Source organism: Prionailurus bengalensis, chromosome A3 (genome assembly GCF_016509475.1).
Source record: "Prionailurus bengalensis isolate Pbe53 chromosome A3, Fcat_Pben_1.1_paternal_pri, whole genome shotgun sequence".
NCBI classification, from domain to species: Eukaryota; Metazoa; Chordata; class Mammalia; order Carnivora; family Felidae; genus Prionailurus; species Prionailurus bengalensis.
This window is the reverse complement of record NC_057354.1, coordinates 31,386,650-31,412,051: the sequence shown is the minus strand read 5'-3', so window position 1 is coordinate 31,412,051 and position 25,402 is coordinate 31,386,650. Positions and strand designations below refer to the sequence as shown.

Sequence of the window (25,402 nt, the reverse complement as noted above, 5' to 3'; positions counted from 1 at the left end):
TAACTGACTGAGCCGCCCAGGTGCCCCAAGAGTTTTATCTTCTGGATTTAGATCTTTGATCACTTTTGAGTTAATTTTTGTATATGGTGTGAGGTAGGCGTCCAAGTTCATTCGCTTATGGTGATTTCCAGTTCTCTCAGCACCATTTGTTGAAAAGGCCATTCTTTCCTCATTGAATTGTCCTGACACCGTTGAAAATCACCTGACCATGAATGTTAAGGTTTATTCTGTATTCTCCATTCTACCCCCATAGATCTGTCTGTCCATCCTTCTACCAGCATGTCTTAATTAGTATAGGTTTGTATTTAGTTTTGAAATTAGAAAACGCGATTCCTCCAGTTTTGTTCTTTTTCAAGACTGTTTTGGCTATTCTGAGTCGTTTGCATTTTTATTTGAATTTTAGGATTCGTTTGTCAATTTTTGCCAGAAAGGCAGATGGGATTTTGATAAGTGATTGCATTGAATCTGTAGATCAGTCTGGGTAGTATTGCCAAGAACTACATATTTTTAACAGAAAAATTTCATGAGATAATATCTATTTGCACTAGGAGCATGTATCCAGATATTCTAGCCTATCTAGTCCATTCCATTTTTTAATTTTGTTCATGGGTTTATTTATTATTTGAAAAACCTGCTTCAAGTCAATGGTTCTCAACCTTGACAGCAAATTGGAATCATCCAGAGTACTTTATATCCACGTGGTCTCATCCCAGAGGCTGAGGTGCCCTTGATCAGGAGTCCAGCCTGAGTGTTGAGATTAAGAGAAAAAATTCTCCCAGGTGATTCCAGTGTGCAGCCAGGGTTGAGAACCATTGCAGTAAGAGAACTGAAGTGCATATAGATACCCCTTTTAAAGCCTGTGCATAGTTAGCTGAACATATTATGGGATGGGAATGTGCATACTATAGCTGCAGAGCCACATGCGTGAAACATTTGGTCACTTAGGTGAGGAATGTGTTAGGTCTGTGTACTTTTTCTTTCAACTTTTTTTTTTTTTTTTTTTTTAATTTTTAATTTTGGGACAGAGAGAGACAGAGCATGAACAGGGGAGAGGCAGAGAGAGAGGGAGACACAGAATCGGAAACAGGCTCCAGGCTCCGAGCCATCAGCCCAGAGCCTGACACGTGGCTCGAACTCATGGACCGCGAGATCGTGACCTGGCTGAAGTCGGACGCTTAACCGACTGCGCCACCCAGGCGCCCCTGTGTACTTTTTCTTAATCTGCTCGCTAACATTGTCCTCTGGAGAAATGAAATCATTTTGCTTTGGACTTCTGGGTGTGGGTAGTTGTCTCTGGTCTGTATAGAGAGCAAGAATAGAGCAGTCCCTGGAGAGGGTCATTTCTCAGGAATTTTTGTGTCTTTTGCCTTTGGAAATGGACTGATCTGAGAAGAATATGGAGGAAATGCACAGCTATTTTAGGGATTGTCCCTTAAAGAACACTGAAGCTCTTGGTTAGAATTACTTCTTGGTTGGAAGTGTATAAAGCTATGGTCAGAATTACTGAAAAGCCATCAGAAGTGGAACTGGTGTCCTGTCATAGAATATTAAGGGAAATTAGGACTGTGGTGAAAACACACACAAACTAGCTTATTTTACTCATTTGAATTTTTTTTTTCTGGTTTATTTGAAAGTAAAATTTTCTTGTTTGTGTACTTATAAGCGCACATGCATATTTGTATTTTAAAGTAGAGATACGGGGCCTTTTTAAACCAATTTCTTTTTTTATTTAGCAATGTACTTTAGGCATATGACTAAATCATTAAATAGCCCTTTAAAACATGGCTTTTAACAGCTCATTTGTGCTGAATGCATCATGTTTTATTTGACAAATCCTTCTATTGTTGGGCATTTAGCTTATGAGCCGTTTTTTGCTGTGGGGAACATAATACAATAGTGAACAGCCTTGTATGGAAATCTGTGTGCATTTTTCAGATTATTTCTTTAGACTACTTTTTGGAAGGGACATCATTTGCATTTTTTAAGGCGTTGTTACATACATAAGATGCATCCAGGTTAACAGACTGGGAATTATTGCCATAGTTGAACATTCCTGTTCTCTTTCCTTTTCTTTTTTCTTTCTTACCAATTTGGCCGGAGAATAGAATCATTGTTTATTCTGCTTTTCTTTGATAACTTGGAGTTTGAACACTTCTTCGTTAGGTTTTGGGCCATTTGTATTTTGTTTGGCTTATTTATTTCCTTTACTAATTTTTCTAGTTTTGTGTTCATCTTTTTCCTGGTGATTTATAGCAGTTCTTTTTACAACCGGGATATTAGCGCTTTAATTAATGTTGCAAATATGTTTCCCATTTTGTCTTGTAATTTTATGATACGTTCAAGAAGTTTTACTTGTAGATCATTCTGGGGGCTTCCGTTTTCAAAATAAAAATCTCATTTTTCAGACTTGAAAGTTTCAAATGAAATATTTTCTTGAAGATGAATAAAAATCTGTCAGGATGTGATTTTGCCTAAAATAAGTTTTTTAGATTTCACATCTGCCTGTCAAAGTATGAGGAGAATAATCAGCTGAATTTTAAAAAGTTAAAAATGAACTTGGAGATTTTTCAACATCCTGGTCCCAATAAATGAGAACTGTAAGTGGGATCACCTGGCAGTTGGGTGCTGTTATTCTAAACAGCCAGAAAGTGGGGCTAGATGTCACTTAGGAGCTTTCCACTCAAATTAAAAAATATTTCGACACTTTTGGTGGTTAGTGCTTTTTCCCTTTGGGTATGTATGATGTCTGTTTGGGGTTGATGGAGCTCCTGTGCTTTAATTCCTTACTTTTTAAGTCCAGTACTATTAAAAAATTGAGACTTTTGCATCATACTTAAATAATAGCCTCAAGTGACTCTTTCTAATTATATCCTTTAGGCTTTTTCCAAAATACGGACTTCCTTTGTATTCCAGGTCTCTGGAAACACTTGTCCTAACTAGTTTGTAGTGTTAGTCTTGTTAACCCGTGGAGTTGTGGGCAGAAAGTTAATAACCTGTGGCAAGGGCTCAGAGCAGGTGCTGGGTGCGTTTTGTGCCTCCCCACAGTTTCTACTGAGAAGTGAGACTGGTTTGGGATCTGTTCTGCTTCTCTCTGGGCCTGTGTCTCTGCTTCCCCTTACTGCCCTTGGCTGGTGGATCTGTGGGATTTCTCATTTACCTTTTGTGTTCGTTCTCCCACCCACCTTTATCGAGCACCATCTTGGGCAGGGTACTGAGGCACACCTGGGAAGAAGTAGCCTGGCTGGGACCCTGGCATCACCATCTCCACAGGTCTTCCCTGGTTGTGAGTTCAGGATTCTGACCCTGATTTACTTTAATCTGATTACAGGCATTATCTGTTATCATTCTTAGACACTTTGGAGAAGTTTTAGGGAGTTTTGGAATTAGCTTTGGGGTTAGCAAGGTTCCTGGAGAACCTTGTCATCCCTCTTCACCCACACTCCTGGTTCTGTCCCCAAATTATTCCTGTCTTCCACAGTGATGCGGCCCCAGAAATGGGTACAGGATGGGAGGAGCGATAGCAGGGGAGTCCCTTTGAGCGGTCAAGGCTGGGTGGCTTAAGGAACACCCGGCACCAACAGGCAGAGAATAGGGGGTTTCAGAGAGAGGTTGGGTCATTAGAAGATACAGGCACATCCAGTCTGAAGGGAAGCTTTGGGGTAAGCTTTTCAGCGTAACTCCACTGTACTTGTTCACGCACTAAGGCACAGTTTATTAGGGGAAAATGGAACCGTTTGTGTTAGCTGAGCTTGACTTATTACCACTGATAATTGTCATTGGGCTGTGTTTTTAATTTGGTCATTTTGCCAGGAACATAGATCAGACATTGCTCCTTAGATCTTTGGGTAATTAGGAAGATTGGCAAGCCTCCATTCTTCTTGAATGAAGTCATTATTATCCTATTTGTAATATGGGATTAAATATGTAAAGTGAAAGGCATTTTTAATTTTTTTTTAAAGACAGTTGCAACTTAAGCATGTGGGCAAAATTATCTTGTTTTGTATGTGTATTCTTGAATTTCAAGCTTTTTTTTTTTTTTTTTTTTCCTAATCACAAATACATGTTCATTAGTAATGTAAAACAGAAAAGCATAAAGAAATAAGACCTCGAGGCGCCTGGGTGGCTCAGTCGGTTGAGTGTCCGACTTCAGCTGAGGTCATGATCTCACGGTCCGTGAGTTCGAGCCCCGCGTCGGGCTCTGTGCTGACAGCTCAGAGCCTGGAGCCTGTTTCAGATTCTGTGTCTCACTCTCTCTCTGCCCCTCCCCTGTTCATGCTCTGTCTCTGTCTCAAAAATAACTAAACGTTAAAGAAAAAAAGAAAGAAGACCTCACATGCAATCTGACACCCAGGGAGGATCACCGTTAATATTTAGGGAGAGTATTTAGACTGCCTGGTTTACCACATAAGTGTAGTTTTTATATAAAAATGGGGTATGTTCTGACCTCCCCCCCCACCTTAGTAATAGAGCATGGCTGTTTTCCTGAATGGCTGTGTAGTGTTTTATTATAAAGCATTTTCTTGTCATCATTTAGTTAGCCAGCCCTTAAATATTGGGCATTTACTTGTTCTACAACTAAAGTGACTATAATTGTACTCACTAGGTATTTTCTTAGAACAGTGATTTTATTGGATATACATTTTTAAAGGGGTGGATGTCAAACATTTTAAAATGATTTTGACCAAAAACATCTAGCTGAAAATGAAGGCGAATATTTCTCTGATCTTGGAATGACGAGGGACTTCCTAAGCCTGAAAGTATTAGAAGCAATTGCAAAAAGATGTTAGATTTGACTTTAGAGAGATTAAAAAAAAAAAAAAAATCCTTTATTTCAAGTGACAGAGAGGAAAAAGCAGTCATTTATTTTTTTCTGGGGAAAATGTTTGCAACATGGCAAAGGGTTAATTAATGTCCTTAATTTGTTAAGGAGCTCTTACAAATGAATAAGAAAAAAAGGAAGCCTACTGAAAAAGTGGACAAAAGGCACTTTACAGTTCATAAGAGAACTATAGATACATAGATCAAAGAAATCAAGATTGAAACCAGATGTCATTCTTTGCATGTCAAATTTGCAAATGTTAAAAAAAAAAATCTAGGACTGGCAAATGAAGTTAACATACAGTTTTCTTCTCTTGTGCTTTCTTTGTTAGCTTGTCAGTTTTCCCAGAAGGAGTTGGGAAGGTTTCCCATTTCCTATTTCTTTACCAGGAAGGATAGGATATAACTGGCCTGTGAATTTTGTATGAGCCTGGCACCTTTTTCAAGCCTAGGTCTTTGCTTTTTTAATTTTGTCTATTCGTTTACTGTTATTCAGGCTTACAATTTTTTTTTTTCCTAAAAAAATTGTCCATTTCATTTAGATTTTGGGGTACATACATGTGCTTCCTTTGTTAAGTCCTTTAAAAAATACAAATTCCATGTAGAAGCATGAAGGGTATGTAGTATCTTGTGTTGGCCCTTGCTTTCAGAAGATACTCGCTGTCCTGTTCCACAGGTATTTTAATTTTCATTGAAGAGGTTTTTTTCTTTTTTGAATTAGGTAGGTAGGTATTTTGTCAGCTTTTTTGGCGTTTACTAAATTGACAAAATGATTTGGTTGCTTAGTTTCTGGCCTGTGAATGGTACTGGCCCCCAGGGCTATATCCTTCCTGCTTCTAAAGTATTAACATCCTTTTTTAAGGAAATGCTAAAATATAGAGATGACAGTTATACGAATATGGATGTTATTCCCCCTCCCCCAATTTTTTGGATTTTTTTTTTCTCTGTGAAATCAAAGCCTGAAAATCATAGCTTTTAGTACCTTTGCACGCCCCAATTAAGAGTGTAGAGAAGCCCTGTGAATGTTTTCTTGTGCGTTCACAGTGGCCTTTGTGGGGGACAGTCAGGTGGTGCGTCATTGAGCTCCCAAGTGACGTTTCCTCTGAGCTGCTCCCAGGGCCCCGGGCTTTGATCTCAGCCTTGTAACCTTGCGTGCAAAGGGCAGGTCTTCATGTCGAGTGTGGTGGCACACGAAGGGGAGGGGTGCTGGCTGGCACCAGGACAGAAGTTCAAGGATGTGCCCTGATAACTCAGTCTTGTTTCTGTTCGGCTCCTCCTGCTTAATTCCCCTTTCAAAAATATATTTGTATTTTTCCAATATTAAAACTTATGACCCAATTCTGTGTTTTGGTCTCTGATAGTCGTCTAGTGAAGTAGAAAGCCAGTCCTTCCAGACACTGGTTGTACTAATCAGCTTAAAAAATACTTTCCAAAAACAAATCTTCATGGGGTCATAGTACTTGCACTCGCCCTTCTATAATTTTTCTCTTGATTTCCAGCTAAAGTGATTTTGTTAATTGCAGCTTTGCCCTCATGGAAACTTTTTTTCTTACTTTTTTTTCTTTTATTTTTAGCGTTTTAAAGGATTTACAAAAGAAGCATACACGTGTTGGAAAATAATTCTAACTTGTCAGAATTGGATAAAGCAAATTTTGAAAGTCACACAGCCTCTTTTACCCCCTATACTTCAAGGCAGTTTGATCTTTATTCTTTCCAGCCCTTTCTTATGTCCACAAATATGTTCTGTATAATTACACTTTTAATAAAAATGGGATTATACTATACATATTGTGCAACTTGCATTTCTCAAAGGACAAAATATATAATTTCAGTTTAACCGAAAATAAGCTGTTCTTTTAAAGCTTTTCTTTTGTTACTTTTTTTTCTGTTATTTCCATTCTTTCTCTTGCCTAATCTTCATTGATGGAAGTTGCCTTTGTGCTTTCCTTCTGACTCTAAATTTTTAATAAACATAGCTTAAAATAGATTTGTGGTTATGAAGATTTTATTTTGGGCAATAAATTACCTTGTTTTTCCTCTTTGAATGCAAAATGTTTTAGCAAGAGAAAAATAACTTCTCCATTCATATTCTAATCAATTAAAATAAGTAGTAATTTTTTTGTTCCAAACAGCAAAAGACCAATGTTTAGTTTCTGAAATTAAAAAAATAGGATCACTGGAGGCTTATTGAAGGCTGGATGGTACAAGTCTGATGGCATTTGTGTTGCTTATCTACCTCTAGAAGATCAGTGATTGTGATGCTAACTTGCTCCAAAACAAACTGTGGAGTTGGAAGATTCACAACATTCAAAAAAAAAAAAAAAAATTGACTCACAGCTAACTTTTTCTCCCATCCAAGTACTAACCAGGCCCGACCCTGCTTAGCTTCTGAGATAAGACGAGATCCGCGCGTTCAGGGTGGTATGTCCGTAGACACAGCTAACTTTTCCTAACAAAAAGAACTTGTTGGTATCTGGCTAAACTGTCATCACCTGTGTGATATTAGTTTTAAGTTTGAGAGAGGGAGTCGGGGGAGGCAGAGAGAGGAAGTGGGAGAGAATCCCAAGCAAGCTCCACATTGTCAGCACAGAGCCTGATGTCAGGGCTCGAACTCATGAACCGTGAGATCATGAGCTGAAATCAAGAGTCGGACGCTCAGCCAACTCAGCCACCCAGTTACCCTTGTATTTTTCTTTATAATGGAGGGCCAGGCTGGTGACTGGTGCCTTGCCAGCTGTTTCAGAGATAGCTCCCCAGGTCAGGTTCTGGGTTCTTTTTTATTGTGATGCCTCTGCATAGGTACAAGAGTATAAAAAAACACATTCATTTAATAAACAAGAAAATGAATATCTGTGTACCTATTGATAACCCAGCCTAAAAAGTGGAATGTGACCCAGCTTTTTTATAAGCATCCTTCCGATGTATATTAATACATTTGTAAGACACTTTAAAAGAAGGTGATTTTTAAGAAATCAAATTGTCTCTTCTGTTTTCCCTATTAAAAACAGCATCAGCAGTTTATTCTAGTGGCGGCACTGAAAGCAATGTAGAGTTATAAAGGTGAGGGCTCCGTTGTCATGGGTGTAATGGGCTCTGACCCCTACTGTCATCTATCTTAGAAGCTCCAGGACCCAGACCAGGCCTTTCCCTTCTTGGGTTCTTACTTGTAAAGTGTGGACCCAGTAGTTCAGAGGGTGGTTATGAAGATAATTGCACAGGTATGATGTGTTAATCTTAAAAATAAAAGTTACTTTACGGGCAAAAATGGATATATTCTGGAATAACCAAGACTTGCAACTTTGGACATGCAAGCTATGCCCAGCAGATAAAGGAGGAAAAGGTTATTTTACAGAGAAACAAGAGGAAGGTGGGAGTTGTTTTGAAAAATCCATTGGAGAAAAGTGGGAATCCAGGGTCATAAGAGTTTGTCATTGTCTGAGTCCCAGGGGGGTGGTTAGGTTTTTTTTTTTTTATTTTTATGGGAGATGCAGTGTACATCTTTCCCTGTTGGGGTCTGTTAATGATGATTCTTTCCTGTTGAGATTCTTCTGTTGGGGGCTGTAATTGACAGTTCTTCCTGCAATTGACATTCAGTGGTACTGGCTCCCTTTCTAGCCTCCTGACTCCACTTTATGGAGTTTCCCTTTATAAATTTTCACATTTTCCCCCTTTTGATCATGATCTTTCTCCAAAAGCATTGCTGATCAAGAGTCTGATTTTTCTAATTCTTTTGTCCCTCAGTTCTAGGAAAGACCTTTCCTGGGTATAATGCCCCACACGGGGGGGAAATTATTTGGATTGGAAATCTGAGGTCACATTTGAGTAACAAGGATGAGGAGCAGGGAGAACAATCAGGTACCTCCTACTTCTAGTCCATATTTAGCACGATTGTAAGTGTTGGAGATCATCTCTTCTTGGGTACGTTGTTAGAAAAGTTTGACAGGCAGCAAGTATGGAATCAAAAGTAACGTGACAATTCCAAATTGTGTGGTGGTTCTAAAACAGGATCCTAGATCCGAAAGTAGCCAACTAAAAATATTCATTGGCACTCATTCCAGTTTAGGGGAGAAAAGATCCCCCTCCAGAGGCAAACCCAGAGTCCTGTATGCAGATGAGGAGTCACCCGTTGAGCAGTCATGAAAGCAGAATAGTGAGAACCTGAGAATTAACCGAGTACATTTGGGAAGATACAGTGCAGGTATAAGCATGAAGCAGCAGTTGGTGGGCTTTTTGCAAAACAACAAAACTTCAAAGACATTTTAAAACAGTATTGTTATCTCAAGAAAACTGTTCTAACCAAATGTGTCAATAGTACAGTAAAACTGAAATTCAGAAACCACGAATTTTGGAAAAGAATCCAGAGTCGGTTAACAATAGTCCAAATGAAAAAGAGAGACTTTGTATCCTGAGCCTTCTACCAGACCTGGCTTCTTGAGGAAGCTGTCTCCTCAGATGTTGTCTGCTTCAATACAGGGAAATCTTTACTTTCAGGTCATCAGATGGTGTGTAGGTCCACTCAGAGTTTGCTTTCTTTAGACGTGTCCATGAATCTAAGAGTCTATTCCCTGGAGTTTGGCAGCACAAGGGTTGGTTAGCAGTACGTAAGAGGGGCCTTTCCAGTGAAGTTGAAGAGACTCTTTCTGGAGGTGTCTTTTCTAATAGATAAAATCTCCAGTTGCAAGGTGTGATGCTTTTCTTTTCTTTTTTTAAAATTTTGATTATTATAAAGATTATAAATTTTTTTATATTATAAAAATTTATATTATAAAAATTATAAATAATTATTTATTTATTTATTTTGAGAGAGAATGTGAGCAGGGGAGGGGCAGAGAGGGAGGAAGAGAGGGAGAATCCCAAGCAGGCTCCCCACTGGCAGCACAGAGCCTGATGTGGGGATCTAACTCACAAACTGTGAGATCATCACCTGAGCTGAGACCAAGATTCGAATGCCTAACCGAGCCACCCAGGCATTAAGGTGTGATACTTGTCTTCATCTCTCAAGAGTGCATGGTGAAATTGCTCTATCAATCTTCTGGTTATTTTTAGTAGGAGCAGTTAGGCCTTTACAATATTGAAGTATATCTTTTTTGTGTGTGTGTTTATTTTTGAGAGAGAGAGAGAGAGAGAGAGAGAGAGAGAGAGACAGAGTGCGACAGAGGGAGGGAGGGAGACACAGAATCCGAAGCAGGATCCAGGCTCTGAGCTGACAGAGCTGACAGCTCAGAGCCAGACACAGGGCTTGAACTCACAAACTGTAAGATCATGACTTGAGCCAAAGTCGGACACTAAACTGACTGAGCCACCCAGGCGTCCCCGAAGTGTATCTTTATTAATTGTGGGTCAAAGGAGTCAGGGGCCAAGTGCATTGGACCTTCTCTGACTATCTCAAAGGGTAAAAGTCTGTGAGTTCCGAAGGGGTGAATCTGAGTTAAGAACGGCCAGTGGGAATGCTTTAGGCCAGATGATATGGGAGGTCTCTATAAATTTTGCTGATTGAGTCTTAATAGTGTCCTTAGTGCATTTGACCAACCTGAGGATTGAGAATGGTATCGCCCAGTGAGTATTGTAAAACTGGTGAAACCCTACGGACTTATTCAAGCACCTGGTGAAATGGGTTCCTTGAGGACTATGAAGTTAGAGAGGGCTTCTCCACATTGGTATAATTTTTTCTTTAATTTTTTTTTTTTTACATTTATTTATTTTTGAGAGACAGAGTGTGAGTGGGGGAGGGGCAGAGAGAGAAGACACAGAATCCGAAGCAGGCTCCAGGTGCTGAGCAAGCTGTCAGCACAGAGCCTGATGGAGGGCTTGAACCCACGGAACATGAGATCATGACCTGAGCCGAAGTCGGACACTGAACCGACTGAGCTACCTAGGTGTCCCGTTATAATTTTTTTCTAGCAAAATTTTATCTACACAAGTAGCAGTGGTCTGTCTACAAGAGAGCTTTGGTCCAGTGAGAAGACCTACAAACCATTACTAAAACGTACTTAAATCCATGAGATGGGGGTAGCTGTATGAAATACATTTACCAAAACTTGAATGGCCCCTTAGGTAATTTAAAATGAGCGGTGTGAGCACTTTTTTCTGCGTTGTGTTTTGGATGCATGGGACAAGTGGGGTAGACACTTTTTGTAGCTTTATTTCCCCACCAATATTGGTCCATGAATTCGGCCAGATTATTTGGTCTAACCCACAGTTCTTTTTATCAAACCAACAGTGATTAAGTTCCCAGTATTTTTCCTTTTCTGGAGCCAATTACTGGGCGTTTCTGGTCAGTTTTTCAAAATCTTCATTTGGGAGAATATCCCTTTGGACTATGACAGAGGTTTGGCTCTTGATTGCTTTGAGAGCAGTGCTTTGGTGGAAATGCCAGTGAGGTGGTTTCCTTTGGCCTCCAGAGAGTGGAGTCTAGAATGCTGAGGAACTTTAATAAAAGAGTATCTGGCCAAAGTGTGGCATTTGATAAAATTTGGACATAGGAACCATTTAAAATTTTATCCCCATTGGAGGTGAGAGCACCTCATTGTTGGGTACCATTCCAGAGTCCTGAGCTACCTCAAAGGTATATCAGCTATGGGTATAAATGTTTGTGGTTTTACCTTTGGCCAAGGTACAAGTATAGAGCTTGGCGTGTTGGGCTGAGATACCAAAAGGTAAAAGTGCTGCCTCGGTGGCTTCAAAAGGAGTCATTCCCAGCACAGGATTTGCCATTTTCATCCTTTAAGTAAGAACCATCGGGACACCATGAAAAATCTGCATCGGTTAGAGGAGGTTCCTATAAACAGTCACAGGGAGTCAAGAGGTGATCTGTCCGTCTGAAGCAGTTGTGAGTGGTCTCTGCCAGGGAGGAGGGAGAATAGCAGGGTTAAGGTTCTTGCAGTGAGGAGGAGTTATATGAGGAACAGTTAGGGGGATCTCCTGGGTGAGAGCAGTGGTGAGGATTTAGGGGGGCTTCTCTGTACGCGGCACAAGTGTGCTTAGAGGGAGGCCTGTGACCCTTCACGGGCCTTAACTAGAAGGGCAGTGGCAGGAATGGCCCTGAGGCAAGGAGGGAGATCCCTGGCCATGGGCTGCTCCAGTGCTTGGTTCTAAGACCCCAAGGGTCAGTGATGGTCCCCCATGTTTTTGGGCAAGTACTCCAAGGGCATTTTCTTCCTTCTCACAAACAATGAGAAAAGGGGAGTTGATAATTAGGATCTCTGAGGGCAAGAGGCTTTATTAGACTTTCCTTTATGAAGTCTCCGAAGCTAGGTCTTCTCATTCTTTCCAAATGACGCAGTCAGGTTTGTCAGTTTTTAGTAAAGCCTATAGAGCTTGAGCTGTAAGAGAGAAGTTTGGAATCCCAGTTTCGACAGTAGACAGCCAGTCCAAGAAAACTTTGTAATTGGCATTTAGTTGTAGGTTTTGGGAAGTTCAGGATGCCACGAAAGCTACCTGGATCTAAGTGTAGGCCTTGTTCTGAAATCAGGTGCCCTCAGATGAACTTTAGCTTGAGCAAACTGCAATTTTTCTTTAAAGACTTTGTCCTTTTAAGGCCAAAAGTTTTTTTTTTTTTTAATTTTTTTTTTCAACGTTTTTTATTTATTTTTGGGACAGAGAGAAACAGAGCATGAACGGGGGAGGGGCAGAGAGAGAGGGAGACACAGCATCGGAAACAGGCTCCAGGCTCTGAGACATCAGCCCAGAGCCCGACGCGGGGCTCGAACTCACGGACCACGAGATCGAGATCGTGACCTGGCTGAAGTCGGACGCTTAACCGACTGCGCCACCCAGGCGCCCCAAGGCCAAAAGTTTTAACAGGTGAATGCTGTCTCCTGTGAAGAGGTTTGAGAAAGGGAGCAGAGAAGCAAATCATCTACGTGTTGTAACCAACCAGAGCCTGCACAAGATTTTATATCTTCCAAATCAGCTTTTAAGGTTTGTAAAAAGTTAAGGAGGACTCTCTCTGTAACTCTGGAGCATTACTGTCCAGGTATAGTACTGTTCTTCCCAAATGAAAGCAAAAAGATCATGGTTATCCCTGTCAACTGGATAGTAAAAGTGCACTGTATAGAACAATTATAGTGAAAACTTTGCTTTCAGTGGGGATGGATGTCAGTGTGTGGGGGTTAGGAACAATGGGGTGCCAAGGGAGAGTGTTATTTATTGCTCTGAGGTCCTGGACTAACCTCCATCCTTAGCCACTGGGTCTTCTGACAGATAAAATGGGGGTATCACAGGGACTAGTGCAGGGGATAAAAAGGCCCTGAGTCTCTGGTCTCCTATTATGGGCTTGATGTCTTAAAGGGCTTTTTTACTTATAGGGTATTAGCTCTGGGGAGAGGTGTTGAAGGATCTGTTTGAATCTTGATGGGAGGTGCACTGTGAATTCTGCCAGTATCAGTTGGGGAATCTGCCCATAAAGAGGATGGTAGCTGATCTAATAGGGATAAATGATCAGTGTCCCCAGACTCTATTATAGTGCCATCAGGGATGTTGAAGGGTCAATTAATTCATGTGGTTGGTGGTTTTGATTCTATAATTATTTCTTTTTTCTGGGAGAAATTCTGGCATGATACTTTCCTAAGAAATCTTGGCCCAGTAAATGAATGGGGTAGAGAAACTTAAGGAGGTGAGGATGGGAATCTCAACAGGCCTAAACAAACAACAGGCCTAAACAAACTCTCCCATTCTCAGTCGGGAGAGTATTTTTTCCAAGCCAGTTAATGGGGAGAAGTGGGAAGAGCCCTTGTAGGTCCTCAGAGTCCCATCACTGGGAATTAGGAGGACAGTGGAAAGGCTGGCTAGAGGGCTGAAGGCTTCTGGAATGCTTATGTTTGTAACAGTCTTTTTTTTTTTTTTCTAGTGCCCTGGCCTTTTGCAGTGATAGCAGAAAGCCAGGGGGTTTTGTTCTATTTAGGGACCTTCATTTGCCAGAGTTGAAAACTGAGAATATTAGTGGTCTTTCTTTGAGGTGACTCCTCTAGCATGTGGGTGAGCTGGTTTGCCGAGCTAGCTAATTCTGGAGTGGGCACAGTTTCCCATTCCATGCTGGTCCTTTAACCAGAAGATCCTGGTTCAGCCTGTTAGTAAATGCAGTTAATGCTACCCATTTGGATTCAGCCTCTAAAGGAAGACCAGAATCTTTTTGAAAGATCATTTGGAGTTGATTATAATGGTCGTGAACAGGTTGATCGGGCTTTTTTGTGAAGCCTGAATTTTGTTCCAGTCAACAGTCTTAGGAAATCTACTGTAATTGCTCAATGGAGATTTCCATCGAGTGTTCTAGCATCTTGCCAAAAGTTAGGGTTAATTCTCTGAATCCATTAGGCTGTTCTTATGGGATTAGTTTCATCCCGTGTTAGGCCTGGTCCTCACCAACAAGCACATGGGCTGACTGATACAGATCTGAGAAGGCAGGGTGGTTAAGTTGGAGTAACTATGTTAAATTCTCCTGCAAACGTGGGTCCTGAGTCACTTTCGGAAACTCTTCAACTCTGGCTCGCAGTTTGGCCTTGGTCCAGGGAACATAAGAAGTTTGGGGTTTTTTCAGATCCAGAAGACTTAATTTTAAAGGAGCAGTTTTCTTAGATTCAGGAAAGAAGGGAGTGGGGAGAGGTTCAGAGAAAAAGTTAAGTGAAGGTGGGGACTGAACACAAGACAGCTGCTGTACATCCTGAGACCTAGAAGACAGGAAGGGAAGAAAGAGGCCTCAGGAGCCCTTTCTTTTGTTTGTCTCTGTTAGTCTAGAAATTGTATTTTGCAGAGAGGCAATTTTAGATTCCTTATAGCTTCAGAATTCCGAAGCTTCACAATCCCAAAGTAGGCATCCCATTCAGTTTTGACAATTTTAGAGCCATGGCTATCCAATTTACTTTTTTTTTTTTTTTTAATGTTTGTTTATTTTTGAGAAAGAGATACACACAGTGTGTGAGCAGGGGAGGGTCAGAGAGAGAGGGAGACACAATTAGAAGTAGGCTCCAGGCTCCGGGCTATCAGCACAGAGCCTGACACGGTGCTCAAACTCACAAACTGTGAGATCATGACCTGAGCCGAAGTCAGTCACTTAACTGACTGACTGAGCCACTCAGGCGGCGCTGTCCAATTTACTTTTGATGAAGAGTTAAGTTGGGAGAGATGGCGAGTTCCCTGCAATGGCCATTGGAGTTTTAAACTACTGTGTGCGTGAAGAGGAACTGACCAGGGTGCCGGAAGAGGGGTCACCCTCAAAACATCTTGATGACTGGGATCCTACTTCTTAGCAGTTTATTTTGGTTTGTCTGTCTTTTCTAGAGCAGGAAAGAAAGATTCCTAAACGGTATGATCAATCTGGTTCTAAAAGGAATCCGAGCAAAGGCCAGCTCTGTTCCGGTAGGCACAGCCCTGTTCGTGAGAAGTTGGGCCAAGGACTAGCAGTTTTATTAGGAATGGCCTAGTTCTTAAGAGGAGTCGGACCAAAGGCCAAATGAGTGTTCTTATAAAGGACCAAGCCTTAAAACAGATTCTGAATAATTCCTGGAGAGCTTAAAACACAAGAGTGGAGCTCAAAATCCAGAAGAAGAATTTTAGGGTGGGCAAGAAAGCAGTGAGCTCTGTGGGTATGGGTACATAGTTGCTCACTAGCCTTGGATTTGTTGGTGGTCTTCTGGATCCCACCAAATAATGTTAACCTTAAAAACAAGTTATTTTAGGGGCACCTGTGTGGCTCGGTCGGTTAAGCATCCGACTGTTGATCTCAATTCAGGTCATTATCTCACGGTTCGTGGGTTCAAGCCCTGTGTTGGGCTCTGCGCTGACAGCCTTGGGATTCTCTCCTTCTCTGTCTTCCCCTCCCCTGCTTTCTCTCTCTCTAAATATAAATAAATTTAAAAATAAATCTTAAAGTTATTTTACCAACAAAAATGGGTTTATTTGGGAGTAACCAAGAATTACAACTCCTGGGCATTAAGCTGTAACAAAGCCATAGGCAAGTCCAACAAAGAAGAAGGTTATCTTACGGAGAAGGAGAAAATTGGGAGGGGTTGTTTTGAACAAAGCCCATTGGAGGAGAATACTAATTCAGGCTAATGGCTTGCCATTGGCTGAGTTGCAAGGGTAGCCAGTTTCTTGTAGAGCTGCAGTCTATATCTTTCTCTGTCGAGGCCTGTCATTGATGATTCTTTCCTGTAGAGATTGTTCTGTTGGGGTCTGTGATGACAATTTTCTGTAATTGACCGATTGGTAGTGGCTTCCCTCTTCTAGCTTCCCTTAGTCTCTTCCCCACTCCACTTTAGTGGGGCTTCCCTTTATTAATTTTAAGAAGTGTGTAGTACAGTGCTTGGCACATATTGAATACTAGAGAAGTTTTTTTGTCTTTTTTTTTTGGAAATTGAGATCTTATTCTAGGGAATATGGAGTTTAAAAGGAAAAAACCCCAACTAAGTACAAAATTGCTTTTTCCAGATACTCTAAAATACCATCTCCCAACACATTTTGTGCAAATGGAGAGCCAATTTTGAAGGGATTGAAGGTGCAGCTTGTGCTTCTGCCTGGGGATGGGCTGGGGACTCCTAGATGCTCCTTAAGAATGAGGGAGCAACAGAGCAAGTTCTAGGATTGGGCAGAGCTGAATGAGAAGTAGATTCCATTCATGCAGAGTGCCTCCTGCTAGGTTTATTATTACTCTGTTTTTATTGATCATCTGTTTTTCTCTAGCTAGGTCTTGACTCTGACAACCGGGATCCTCCTGTGGTTTTGAGCTTGGACTTCAGCACCGGGAAATGTAGCTCAGCGGCTTGTAACGGAAAGCATATGGACAGGTTCACGTCACGGCATTTAGGTGCGTCTGAAACCTAATCTTTTTCGTTCTGCATTTCATGATGCAGTTGTGCTGACAGCCCTTTAGTGTTAGAATTCATTTGTGCTTGACCTCGCCCTTTGTACATGTCACCAAAGGTCTAAATGCAATCCTGGGAATAATTAATTGTTTGGTTAATGCTAATGATAAGGTAATGGGCTGTTGTAGGCCAAATTCCTTGTTAAGTAGATTAAAGTAGAAAATAGGCAAAGTCTTGCCATGTACAGGTAATGAAGTAAGTATTTTCTTTTTCCTTTACATGCTTTTGGCTTTTTTAAATCAGCAAACTTTTGAATACTTATTGCCTTTGAGGCTCCATGTCTGGGTCACAGGTCTGAACCCCGGGGGTAAAGAGATTGAAGACCTGTTCCTTCTTTTTCAAGCATTCTTCAATTTAAGTAGTGAGACTAAATAAGCACATTTACACTGCATTTCCTCCCATGCTCTCCTGTCCCAAGGCTTGATGGGTATTTTGGTTATTTAAAATTTTTTGCTATTGCAAACAATATTGCAGTGAAATTTCTTGCACCTATTTCAGGGACAATACCCATAAGTAAATTTTTAACAGTAAAATTGTTGAGTACAGTGCTTACGAATTTTTACTTTTTTAATTTTGACAAATTGTCCCATAGGGAAGCTACAAGAATTTATACTCCTAATAAACATTCTTGCAAACAGGTTGTCTTGTCAAAACTAAATGTATTCAGTATGGTGGGTATAGAAAGTTATGTCAGTGGTACTTTTATTTACTATTAATTTACAAACAGTGACATTCAGTATTTAGGTATACATTTATAAGAGCTTTTATAAATGCTGAAAGGGTATCATTTCTTTTTTAAAAACATTTATTTTCATTTTCTAATAGAAAGTCCATACTTGCTCTTAAAAAAAAAAGGGAAATTCCAAGAATTTAGGAAGAGCCTTGGTCTCACCACCTAATGACACCACCGTGAACATTTGTGGATTTCTTCCACTTTTTGTTTTCTATGTGAAGTTGTTTGTTTGTTTTTTTTCTTTTTTTCTTTTTTTAATGTTTATTTTTGAGAGAGAGAGAGAGAGAGAGAGAGAGAGAGAACAAGCGGGGAGGGGCAGAGAGAGAGGGAGACACAGAATCCAAAGCAGGCTCCAGGCTCTGAGCCATCAGCACAGAGCCTGACTTGGGGCTCGAATTCACAAACTGTGAGATCATGACCTGAGCTGAAGTCGGATGCTTAACCAGCTGAGCCACTCAGGCGCCCCAAGTTTTTTTCTTAAGCTGTCATCAAATTGTATGTAATACGTTTTTTTTTTTTTTTGATTTATATTTATTTAAATCCAAGTTAGTTAACATATAGTGTAATAATGGTTTCAGGAATAGAATTTAGTGATTTGTCACTTACATATAACACCCAGTGCTCATCCCAGCAAGTGCCCTCCTTAAGGCCCATTGCCCGTTTAGCCCATCCCCCTCACCTAACACCCCTCCAGTAACCCTCAGTTTGTTGTCTGTATTTAAGAATCTCTTAGGGTTAGCCTCCCTCTCTGTTCTTATCTTATGTTTCCTTCCCTTCCCCTATGTTCATCTGTTTTGTTTCTTAAATTCCACATATGAATGAAATCATATGATGTTTGCCTTTCTCTGACTGACTTGTTTTGCTTAGCGTAATACACTCTAGTTCCATCGGCATTGTTGCAAATGGCAAGATTTCATTCTTTTTTATCACCAAGTAGTATTCTATTGTATATATATACCACATTTTCTTTATCCATTTGTCAGTTGATGGGCATTGGGGCTCTTTCCATAGTTTGGCTATTGTTGATAGTGCTGCTATAAACATTGGGGTGCATGTGCCCGTTCAAATCAGTGTTTTTGTATCCTTTGGATAAATACCTAGTAGTGCAATTGCTGGGTTGTAGGCTAGTTTTATTTTTAATTTTTTGAGGAACCTCCTTACTGTTTTCCAGAGTGGCTGCACCAGTTTGCATTGCCAACAGTGCAAGAGGGTTCCCTTTTCTCCACATCCTTGTCAACACCTGTTGTTTCCTGAGTTGTTCATGTTAGCCATTCTGACAGGTGTGAGGTGGTATCTCATCGTGGTTTTAATTTGTATCTCCCTGATGATCAGTGATGTTGAGCATCTTCTCATGTGTCTGTTAGCCATCTGGATGTCTTCTTTGAAAAAAGTGTCTGTTCATGTTTTTTGCCCATTTCTTCACTAAATTATTTGTATTTTGGGTGTTGAGTTTGGTAAGTTCTTTTTAGATTTTGGATAGTAACCCTTTATCCTATATGTCATTTGCAAATGTCTTCTCCCATTCAGTAGGTTGCCTTCTAATTTTGTTGATTGTTTCCTTTGCTGTGCAGAAGGCTTTTATCTTTAATTTTTTTTCCACATTATTTTTGAGAGAGAGAGAAAGAGCAAGCGTGAGTAGGGGAGGGGCAGAGAGAGACAAAGAATCCAAAGCAGCTCCAGGCTTTGAGCTGTCAGTACAGATCCTGAGGCGGGGCTCAAACCCACAAGCTGTGAGATCATGAACTGAGCCAGAGTTGGACGCTGAACCGACTGACCCACCCAGGCGCCTCCAGAAGCCTTTTATCTTGAAGTGCCAGTAGTTCATTATTGCTTTTGTTCTCTTGCCTCTGGAGACATGTGTAGTAAGAAATTGCTGCGGCCAAGGTCGAAGAGATTGTTGCCTGTTTTCTCCTCTAGAGTTTTGATGGTTTCCTGTCTTACATTTAGGTCTTTCATCCATTTTGAATTTATTTTTGTGTATGGTTAAGAAAGTGGTCCAGTTTCATTCTTCTGCATGGTGCCATCCAGTTTTCTCAGCACCATTTGCTGAAGAGATTGTCTTTTTTCCATTGGATACTCTTTCCTGCTTTGTTGAAGATTGGTTGGTTATATATTTGTGGGTTAATTTCTGGGTTTTCTCTTCTGTTCCATTGGTCTTTTTTTTTTTTTAATAATTTTTTAAAAGTTTATATGTTTTGAGAGACAGCATGAGTGAGGAGGCAGCAAGAGAGAGGAAGACAGAGAATCCCAAGCAGGTTCTGCACTGTCAGTGCAGAGCCCAATGTGGGGCTTGAACCCATGAAACTGTGAGATCATGACCTGAGCTGAACCCAAGAGTCAGACACTGAACCAGCTGAGCCACTCAGGTGTCCCTCTACATGTCTGGTTTTGTGGCAGTACCATACTGTCTTGATGATTACAGCTTTTATAGCTTGAAGTCTGGAATTGTGATGCCTCTAGTTTTGGTTTTCGTTTTCAACATTATTTTGGCTCTTTGGGGCCTTTTTATAATACTTTCTTAAAAGTAATATTTATTACCACGAGGGAGGTGAGGTGAATATCTCTGGGAATACCTGCCGAATACATGGTCTCCCAGCTCTCAGAGTTTCTGTTAACCATCTTTATATTTCAATTCACACATCTCTTTCTCTGCTCTGTGCACAGAGCTTTTTTCTCAAATCTCTCGTCTTTGGTGGGCACTTGTCAGATGTACATGCCACCCCCAGCTCAAATTTAGCATGTCCAGACCTCGTTCGTTACTTGCCTTGTCGAGCCCATTTCCTTACTTATTTAAAGGAGACAGACAATCTTGTTCTTTTTCTAGAGGTCCTCTTTGACACCCGATCTTTGATTTTTTTTTTTTCTCTTTTAAATCACTCACTCTATCCGTCCCTTTTTGTCATCCCTTTTGTCACCCCAGTTGCCAAGATCCTTATACTTGGATTAACACAGTAGCTTCTTGACCTTCCATCTTGAGATTTTTCCAGTGGTGGACTCTCTCTCCTCACCTGCCCAGAAAACTGATGTCTCATTAAAGCCATGTTGCATTTACGTTGGACTTTTGAGACTCCTTTGACCCTGCAAGTTGTTTTCGTCCTCCACCTCCCATTGTGAGCTGTGGTTAAGCTGTTTTCATGGCCTTGAGACTTGCAGTACTCCTGCCTGCCTTGGTCTCCAAGGTGGCCTTCTACTCAGGACTTTCCTGCTGACCCCAAATCCCATTTCCACAAATTCATTTCTGACCATTTCAGGCTCTATTGAGCTGTTTTCTCCGAGTGCTCATGCACAGTTTGGGAAGTATCTATCATGTCTCTGTGATTGACTCGTTGTCCCAATCTGTCCACTGAGATGGCAGATGGCTTCACATATAATCCATTTCCATCTCAGTGCTGAGACTTTTGGCAGTTCAGGAAACTAGCCAAATGGTTGATTTATCCTTTTCTTTTTCAGTACAGATCCTAAATATTCAGTTTACTAAACTGAGAAAAGAGAAGGTTTGCTAGTTAGTACCTTTCATCTTTGTTCTCAAGAGCATACACTTGTCTGGGCATTCATAGCCAAGAACACCAGCTCTGCCCAGCGCCTGGAGCCTGCAGACCCCATACCCAGTTCTGCTTCAGGCACGTTTTAGAAGTTGATTCTCAGATGTGGAAGGACTCGGATAGAAACTGGATTAAAAACTTTCAGCCGTGAGGAGAAATCTCTGTTTTATTAGTGGGTGATTTCTGAGAGTCTCTGTCTGGTAATTTTGGTTTACAGACTGTGTGCTATTGACGTCAATGTCCCACTTTCTCGTAACTAAACATGTTATATAAAATGCTGCATTGTTTATAGTTTGATCGGTAGCAACAAGAGAATTAAATATTTACTGGGAAAAGTGGGTACTTTCAAAAACCTATGTAAACACTGATGATGATCACAGAGCTTGCATAAGAAGGTAAGGAAGGAAGATGGTTTCTATGAAACCGTTACTATGAAGGGGTTCCAAGCATATTAGAACAGCTCTGGCCTTTTCAGTGGGCTTTGTTTTAAAATCAATGTGTTAGTGTTGGATTACTACCAGCTGTTGATAAATTGCCTAAGTCCTTTGCTGCCTTTCTGTTTGGTATGGAAAAATCTCATCAATAACTTTGTCCCATTCCTTTTAATGATAATTTTTTTTCATACATGTATTTTATTATAGTTTTGCCGTACAAAACTAGAACTTGGCAATTCAATAGTTACAAAGCCCCTCTGGATTTGAGCCCCATGGATAGACCCTGTTAGCTTTATTTAGGTTTCTTGTGCTGGTTCTGAGCTTCTAGGGGAGAGCCCCCAGGTCCCCTTATGACCTTTTAGCTCCTGCTTGTTGTTAGCATGTGGATTTCTGCTTTCACCTTTCTCACATCTGGCTCCCTCCCTCCTTCTGGTGCTGTGAGTGTGAGAAATTAGGTTATGGCACCTGCTCCCCTCCATCAGAAGGCAGGCTACAGAACTGGTGGTAGAGCATAGTACTACAGTGTTCTGATGTTTGGGCTAAGATACGTGGCCTTGCCTGTGTTGTGTGCATGTGTGCTTGTAAAATCAGTATCACAACATACTCTCTGGATGGAAGTCTGATTATGATTACCATGGTTGTGTACTCTGCAGTAACTTTTTTCTCTTTTCCTGGTATCCACTTTCTTTAGACCAGTACTGTTCGATACAATTATAATGGGAGTCCCCCATATGTGATTTTTCTAGTAGCTCTAGTAAACAAAGTAAAAAGATATAGGTAATATTAATTTTAGTAATAGGTTTTATAACCGAATATATTAAAAAATTATCGTTTCACGTAATATAAAATTATTAGTAAGATGTGCTTTTTTTCCCCATAGTAAGTCTTTGGAGTTTGATGTGTATTTTATACTTAACAGCACATCTCAGTTGGGCAGACCACGGTTCAAGTGCTTAGTAGTCCCATGGGGCTGGTGCCCTTGGGTTGGGTGGCTCAAGGCCCACATTGTTTTTAAGTACATTAAGTAGTGTTTTCAACTTTTAAGCTTTTGGATTTTTGGGTATTTCATAACATAAGCCACTTGTATTCATGGGCTGTGTAATACCATATACTCATCATCAAACGATGCTTTTTTCAGCTTCCCTTTCTCATTTTTTTCCCTGTCAAATTGAGAGGTTTCCCATTGCCTGGAAAATGGTTCTGAACCGGTTCAATTAATTTGCTTGATAAGGCAGTATTTTCTAGATGTTATTTCATTTATTCCCTGGCTTGAGAAGAAAAAAAAATTTTTTTTAATGTATTTAAAATTTACATACATGTATACAGATTTTTTAAACTAGTTTTCTCTTTTACCTAAGAATCACAAATGTTTTATAGCTTATGATTTTAGATATAATATTAGCTTATGATTTTAATAAGTTAATGTTTATGTTTATATACATAAAAATATTAAATATAAATTTTGCATTATATATAAATGTAATTTTAGGTTATAATACATTGAAGTTTAGGGTCCAATGAATAGTTCTCATTTCTTTAAATTTTTAAATTTTTTAAGTTTATTTCTTTCTTTATTTTGAGAGAGAGAGAGCATGAGCAGGAGAGGGGCAGAGAGAATTTCTGCACTCACAGTGAGGAGCCCCCATGTGGGGCTTGAACCCACCAACTGTGAGATCATGACCTGAGTGGAAATCAAGAGTTGGATGCTCAACAGACTGAGCCACCCTGGCATCCCTCTTCTTCTTTTTTTTTAATTAACTTTTTAATTTTAATTCCAGTGTAGTTACCATATAGTGTTAGATTAGTTTCAGGTGTATAGCATAGTGGTTCAATAATTCTGTTCATTACTCAGTGCTCCCCTTTTTTAGGGTCCAGTTGAATATTTCTCATTTTTTTTTTTTATTTTTTTTTTCAACATTTATTTATTTTTTGGGACAGAGAGAGAGCATGAACGGGGGAGGGGCAGAGAGAGAGAGGGAGACACAGAATCAGAAACAGGTTCCAGGCTCTGAGCCATCAGCCCAGAGCCCGACGCGGGGCTCGAACTCACAGACCGCGAGATCGTGACCTGGCTGAAGTTGGACGCTTAACCGACTGCGCCACCCAGGCACCCCTTCTCATTTCTTTTTTTTTTTTTTTTAATTTTTTTTTTTTCAACGTTTATTTATTTTTGGGACAGAGAGAGACAGAGCATGAACAGAGGAGGGGCAGAGAGAGAGGGAGACACAGAATCGGAAACAGGCTCCAGGCTCTGAGCCATCAGCCCAGAGCCTGATGCGGGGCTCGAACTCACGGACCGAGAGATCGTGACCTGACTGAAGTCGGACGCTTAACCGACTGTGCCACCCAGGCGCCCCTCATTTCTTTTAAAATGAAGAATTTTACCTAGAAACATGTGAAGAAGTGCAGTACAGTACTGTCTTTAGATGACAACAGCCTTTGGAAGTAGCTGAAGAGAACACAGGGCTGTGAGGAAATACAGGAAAATCGGGAGTCCTCCACTCTGAAAGTTTGCAGAACGTTGGAGTGCCTCCCTTCTGACCACACCTTTTGGTTTCTTTAGTTACTCAGCTGCTGTCAATAAGTCCTTGGAAATGAGGGGCTAAGCATCTCGTTACAAGGATTTGAGTGCCTTAATTTCACCTAGTTTGTCTTGCCTGCGTATTTATTTTAGTACTGTCCTTAGGCAGTGATTTAAGGTTTAAAAATGAAAATAGGGGTTCCTGGCTGGCTTCGTCGATAGAGCATACGATTCTTGATCTTGGGGTTGTTGAGTTCGATCACCACGTTAACTGTAGAGATTACTTTAAAAAACGAAATCTTTAAAATGATACACTGTAGAAAAAGCAAAAATCAAAAAAGAGCAAAAAGTCATCCTGTCATCTGGAGGTAATCACAAAATCACCAGACACTGGTGTTTTTCCTGTTTTCCATGTGTGTATGTACACACTGTAATGGAAGTGTTCAGTGTGTTTTGTAACCCGCCTTTTCCTCCTTTCAGGGACACGCTCAACACATTATCTTTCATGTCAGTGGGTACTTCTGTTACCAAAATTTTAAGTCCCCACAATATTCTAAGAATGTATCCATAATTTAACCAACCAGTTTAGACATTAGTATTTTCCCCTCCAGTTCTGGATTGTTCTGTGTACTCTTTTAGGTGAACGTTCTCATAATGAAAAATTGAGCCTATTTTAATTATTTTGTTAAATTCCTTATGAATAGAATTATTGGGTCAAAGGCTGTGTGTATTTTTAGAGCTTTTGATGTTGTTAAATGACCATCTAGAAATGTTAAGCCAATTATTATTCCCACCAGCAGTTAATGCAAGTGCCTGCCTATTGAAGGGATGTTAAGCAATTATTCAGTAGTGTTAAGATTTTTTGAATGATTTACAAGCAGTAGATTCTGATTTCATGTATGCTCTTTTATATTTCCATATTTTTTATAAGAAAGCTTATACATGATTATATTCCTGTCAGCAATACAGTGAGAATCACATTAAATGAAAAAATAAAAAGCAAATTTTGACAGTATTTGGAATTCTTACAGCCAAGCAGACTACTTTAAAAAAAATTTTATTTTATTTACGTTTTTAGTTTTTTTTTTTTTTTTTTTTTTGAGAGGGTGAGAGTGAGTGGAGGAGGGACAGAGGGAAGGAGTGGGGGGAGAGAATCCCAAGCAGGATGCGCACTGTTAGCACAGAGCCTGTTGGGGGGCTCAGACTCACACACCATGAGATCATGACCTGAGCTGAAATCAAGAGTTAGACTCTTAAGTGACTGAGCCGCCCAGGTGCCCCCAAGCAGACTATTTTTAAGCGTGTATGGTTAAGGTGTTCTGAAGCCCAGTTTACCAGAGAACCAGAAGCCTTCCTGACTCGGTGGCTCTCTGGATAAATTTTAGATGTACACTTTATTCTCTGAAATTGTATTTTTTGTTAGCCAAAGCTTAGGAACCAAGTAGATTAAGAAAAATGTGGATTTCTCATTGAGTGAGCCCAAGAAGAGCGTACAT

General features: G+C 40.4%; 1 protein-coding gene across 5 annotated transcripts in view; it reads left to right on the top strand.

Annotated features, from left to right (window-relative positions):
• The window catches only part of SLC23A2 (solute carrier family 23 member 2), a 135,419-nt gene that overhangs the window by 10,288 nt on the left and 99,729 nt on the right, over window positions 1-25,402 (top strand). For 4 of the 5 annotated variants that reach the window (XM_043602831.1, XM_043602826.1, XM_043602828.1 and 1 more), the window contains exon 2: window positions 16,495-16,618. The gene's annotated coding sequence lies outside the window, so the exon portion shown is untranslated. The remainder of the gene's footprint in view (window positions 1-16,494; window positions 16,619-25,402) is intronic. The other variant, XM_043602830.1, reaches the window with a different exon arrangement.